The sequence below is a fragment of the Dasypus novemcinctus genome, chromosome 11, assembly GCF_030445035.2.
Source record: "Dasypus novemcinctus isolate mDasNov1 chromosome 11, mDasNov1.1.hap2, whole genome shotgun sequence".
NCBI classification, from domain to species: Eukaryota; Metazoa; Chordata; class Mammalia; order Cingulata; family Dasypodidae; genus Dasypus; species Dasypus novemcinctus.
Window position 1 is genome coordinate 59,892,255 of NC_080683.1, and position 6,000 is coordinate 59,898,254.

Below are 6,000 nucleotides of genomic sequence, written 5' to 3' on the forward strand. Positions count from 1 at the left end.
CTCATTTCATGTAATGGCCTGCCCAGATCTCCAGGGCTCATCTAATTCCTTGATAGCCATGCAGTACCTAGTTCTAATTTGCCACTTGCCTTTCAATATGTTAGGGTATACAGTCCTTTGCAGAAATATGTATTGCCACTATTTGGAGTTCTTCTCACTTAACACATTCTACAAGGCCAGAGTCAGGCTTTTGCTGACACGAAATATAATTTTGACAATAGCCAAAATGTGGAGCCCAAAGACTCCTCCCACAGTATTGTAGAATTATTGCTGTATCTAAAAGGATATTTGGGCAGGTTGTTGAAGGGCTGACATTTCTGCAAGTTTGGATAATTTCCACGGATCAGGCAGAGAATATTTCTTCTGAGGCTAGTCCTTAAGGGATTTTCCAAGGGCAGGAGACCTGCTGCTTCCTGTCTCTTCCTGCTGTGTATGTGTGTGTATACTATTTATTTATTTATTCATTCATTTATTTATTTAAAGTTGGCTTAGCAAAATGGTTGACAAATTCTTATCACCTAATATTTTCATTCTTTCAGGTTTACATCATTTCAGCATAAAATTCTCAATTTATACATACTTTTGAGGAATTAAAAATAAGCTGTATTTTTAAATTACCAGTTTCTCACAGAGATGTATACCACAGTCAATTCATTTTTTATTGCTACTATGTTCAGAGCACACACCTTGTGGCAATACAAAGGAATAAGTCTTCCCAGCCCTGAAAACTTATAGACCAAAAGGAAAGAGTTACATTGATAATATTTGAAGTATCAGAGAAGATGTACAACAAACGGCCTTATGATATTAATATAATTACCTTATTACAAACAGAAAAACAGAAATTAAATATCCTCATCAGACACACACAAGAATCAGCAAATTAAGTAGAAATGGAAGGAGAAAACAGTTCCTCCCACTCTTATACTATCCTGTCACATTTTGCAAGAAATTTCAGGAGAATTTTATGTGAGCTGTTTTAACAAAGATTTGTAGGAGGTATTGAGCCATAAGCTATGCCTTCTGGGACCAGCCCTGGTTAAATGGTGAAGGGAAAAGAGAAGTGAGGTAATATTTGTAGAGTATCTCTCTACCAGATGCCAGATACTTAAAGACATACTTCCATTTGATGCTCACAACAACTGACCACAGGGTTATGGATCAAAATATTAACTTTATTTTTATACTGGTCTCCACAAAAATTCTGTTAAATAAGCAAAGGATGAACAAACTTCATTTGTTTGTTTCATCTGAAATTTGAAGGGTAATAGGTTTAAACTGTTTAAAGAGACAGGGAAGGAATGCTTCAGGTCAAGGGAGTTGGAAGAGGCAAAAGACTCACAATGAGTTAAAAGGTTGGAAAGATATGATGAGGTCAGATGGCAGAGCTGCCACTCATTCATTCATTCACTCATTCATTCATTCATTCATTCACTCATCTAGTCATTCATTCACTCATCTTGTCATTCATTCCACAAATATGTATTGAGCTCTTATAATATGCCAGGCACTGCTCAGTGGATTCAGAATATAACAGTCACAAGGTTCCTATTCTCATGGAACTTATATTCTTATGGGCAGGCCACACAAAGAAGAACAAATTAACAAAGAGGAAAATACTATCCATTTCAGGTGGAGGGAATAGCAGTACATTATTCCTGAAGTTAGAATCAGATTGATGTCTTCAAGTAGCAGAGAGAAGTCCACAGTAACTGGAGCAAACACACTAGGAAAGGGTGGTATGAGCTGAGGCCAGATGAGTAGGCAGGTACCAGATCATTTAGGACTTTATGAGAAGTTTGGGTTCTCTTCTAAATATAGTGGGAAGCTACTGAAGAGTTTAAATCAGAAAAGAGCTCATGTAGCATTTAAAAGATTTTGCTAAAGTACTGGCCATCATTTGGAGAATAAACCTAAAATCTCAAGAATGAAATTAAAGAAACAAATTGGAGATCATTGTTTTAGTCCAGATGCAAGTTGATAATGTTTTGGACCAATATGTTTGTTGAGGAGGTTGTGAGAAGAGGGTGGGTTCAGAATTGAGTCACTAATACCAATGAAGGCCTATGCAAAAACCTACAAGACATGATACAAGGAGTGAGGAATTGCTAAAAATCTGGAGCACAAGCATTTGTGTAGAAAGATATTTCTTGGGAAACGGACTTGGCCCAGTGGTTAGGGAGTCCGTCTACCACATGGGAGGTCCGCGGTTCAAACCCCCCGCCTCCTTGACCCGTGTGGAGCTGGCCCATGAGCAGTGCTGATGTGCGCAAGGAGTGCCCTGCCACGCAGGGGTGTCCCCCGCGTAGGGGAGCCCCACGCGCAAGAAGTGCGCCCTGTAAGGAGAGCCGCCTGGCGCGAAAGAAAGTGCAGCCTGCCCAGGAATGGCGCCGCCCACACTTCCCGTGCCGCTGACAGCAACAGAAGCGGACAAAGAAACAAGACGCAGCAAATAGACACAGAGAACAGACAACCGGGGGAGGGAGGAGGAATTAAAAATAAATAAATAAATGTTAAAAAAAAAAAAAGATATTTCTTGTTGCCTGACAAAGAGCTCCCTCACCCCCACCTTTTTCAAAGACATTGGTGGCCTTTGAAGTTTCTGAAAGGGGTGCATAAAGTGGAACTTTTCTTTGATGGCATCAATGTTCAAATAATGATTGAAAACTGGATTCTGGCTCCATAGGTAGATAGAGCAGGGTTTCATCTAGATTCATGCTGAAGGGAAATTGTGTAACAGCCATTTCCTCCATGATGTGCTACAAAATATTAGAAGAAATATAAGAAACTCTGAGTATTTTATGGAGTGAATAGTGTCACTTGATAGAGGCACAGCTTCAGATTTACTCTTGCTACTCTCCTAAAGCCACAGAATAGTTATAGGATTGCAGGACACATTCAGCAATGGAAGTAAATCAAAGGAAGTCTAAGCCTCATTGTATTTTCTTTTAAGGTCTTCCATTATAAGCTAAGCCTGATATACATCAAGAGAGTTATTGTGATAACACCATAACTTTCCTTAACCACTAACTATTAAAAGCTATTTTAGACTTTAAAACATGAAAAGGGGATTTATTTTGCCTGACTGAATGTAATAAAATATAATACCATCTCACAAACTTTTGACATGAAATAATAACTAATTCAGACTTGCATAATTTTATTATAAAGTCTTTTTTCTGGTGCCAAGAAACCATCTTGAGCCCTACATTTAGAGGTCACCTACCACTGGGGAAGAGGTAAGATCATTGAGAAACCCTTACCCTGAAGACCCAGGAGAGCATAGGATCTACCTAGACTGAAGCTGAACCAGAACAGAAAGAAAAGTCCCTTGCCTCTCACTTCCCTTCACCAGACTAGCAAGAACCGTAGGGAGGAGAAAGAGCCTGACATAGACCCTTTCTGAAGGACATGTGCACAGGGAAGACCTATAGTTGAGGGTGGATCAGGAACATAGAGAAAAATTCTCCAGCAAAAAACACAACAGTAATAACAACAACAACAACAAAAACCCACCCCCTTAGCACAAGGTAATGCTAGAGGAAATTAGAGCAGGTAGTGTACGACGGTTACCATAGCAACAATGAACAAAATCCAGCCACTGACTAGATTGACTTAACATCCCTGTAATAACAGACTAGTTGAGGAAGAGATGTGCCTATTTCCAGGCATAAATTTACCTCTGTCTTTACAGAGGTACTGTGTCTGTTAATAAAAAATTAAGGAATGTAAAAAATCAAGAATAAATCCCACTGTGAAGTGACAAAACCATCAAATAAAACCAGACTCAGAAATAATCCAAATGTTAGAATTACCAGACAGAAGTTATAAAATAAATATCATTAATATATGGAATATTACAAAATGGAAAAAGTAGACGGCATGCTATAACAGATTAGGAACTTGAGCAAAGGAATGGAAAGTATAAGATGAAGTCAAATAGAAATGTTAGAAATAAAAGGTACAGCAATGAAGGATGCCTTCAACAGGCTCATGAGTAGACTCTACAAAGATTCAGTGAAATTGTTTTAATACTTATTTTCTTGTTACAGAAGCTTTACATTATATATACGTCACACTATAGAACTATTGTGACTAACAATGGAAAAAACTGTACGTTGATGTGGAGAAAGTGGCCACAGTAGTTGCTGAGGGCAGGGAGAGGGAAGAAGAGATGTGATATGGGGGCATTTTGGGGAGTTGGAATTGTCCTAAATGATTGTTTAGGAGATAACCCACTGAATGTACTGGGAGAGAGTGCAAACTACAATGTAAACTATAATCCATGCAGTGTAGCAGTGCTCCAAAATGTATTCACCAAATGCAAGGAATGTGCCACAATGATGAAAGAGGTTGTTTGTGTGGGAGGAGTGGGGTGGGGTGTGGAGTAAATGGGAACCTCTTATATTTTTTAATGTAACTTTTTTTATGATCTATGTATCTTTAAAATAAAAGGCAATTAAATTAAAAAAATTTATAGGGGGTTCCCATATAACCCATCCCCTTACCTTCCCATACTGTCCCACAGTAACACCATCTTTCATTAGTGTGAAATATTTGTTACAGTTGATGAACACATATTGAAGCATTGTATTAACCAAGGACTATAGTTTACATTACAGTTTACATTTTGTTGGCACAATTTTATAGATTTTGACAAAATGTATAATGGCCTGTATCTACCACTGCAATGTCACAAAGGACAATTCCAATCTCCCAAAAATGCCTCATGCTGCACCTATGCTTCCTTTTCCCTCCCCTCCAAATTTCTGGTGGCTACTACCTTTATATCAATGATACAAGTTCTTCCATTGTTAGAATAATCATAAGTCTACTTTAGTCCATAATTGTTTTCTAACCTTGTGTTTGTTCTTCCCTCAATCTTGTGGATTTTGGGATGGTGATGCCCACCCTGTCTCCAGTTGGGAGGATTTAAATCCCATGGGGCAGATGGATGGAACTATCTTGCTTGCAGTTGTAGACACTCTCTGTTCCTTGGGATGGTTGTTGTCCGTCATCATCCTTTTGTTAGTTGTCTTGAGTGAGTCCAATGAAATGATGAGTAGGTTTTGCAACTCTGCTGAGATTCAGGGCTCAACTGCATATGAACAGACTGAATATTTAAGTCTCTGGGACATACATTTAATAAAAATAGTGCTAATTAGAGATTCAAACAAAAGGGGCAGAAGAGCCATGTGTAGGGAAATTATAGATGAATCTCTTTTACATTGGGGAGCATATATTCCAAAATAAGGACCATTGACAGGTGCCAAATTCCTGACATTGTTTACCCTGCTTATAGTGTCTGGATGTCTCTAGAGTCCTAAGGAGTCCCACTGTTTGAGGCACTGTTTACTCTGGCAGTCAATGAGATCCTGCCGAGATATGTGTAAGTGTAACCTCTGGTATGACCTTCCAACTCACTTTAAAATCTTTTGTCCATTATAACTCATTTGTATTTAATATTTCCTCCTTTTGGTCAAGGTCTTTTTCGAGATTCATTGCTAGTTTGTGTTTGTTAATACTCCCTTGGTCCCAGGAAGACTCATCCCTGGGAGTCATATCCCAGGCTGGGGGAAAGTAGTGCATTTATATGCTGAGTTTGCCTTAGAGAGAGGCCACCTTTGAGCAAAAAGGAGGCTTTCAGGAAGTAACTCTTTTTTTTTTTTTCATTTTTTTAAAAGTATTACATTAAAAAAATATGAGGTCCCCGTTCACCCCCCCTGCCCCCACCCCACCACTGCCTGCACAGCAACACTCTCCCCCATCATCATGACACCTCCATTGCATTTGGTAAGTACATCTCTGGGCATCGCTGTACCTCATGGTCAATGGTCCACATCATAGACCATACTCTCCCACATTCCATCGAGTGGGCCATGGGAGGATCTACAATGTCTAGTAATTGTCCCTGCAGCACTACCTAGGACAACACCAAGTCCTGAAAATGCCTCCACATCTCATCTCCTCCTCCTATTCCCCCCACACAGCAGCCACCAT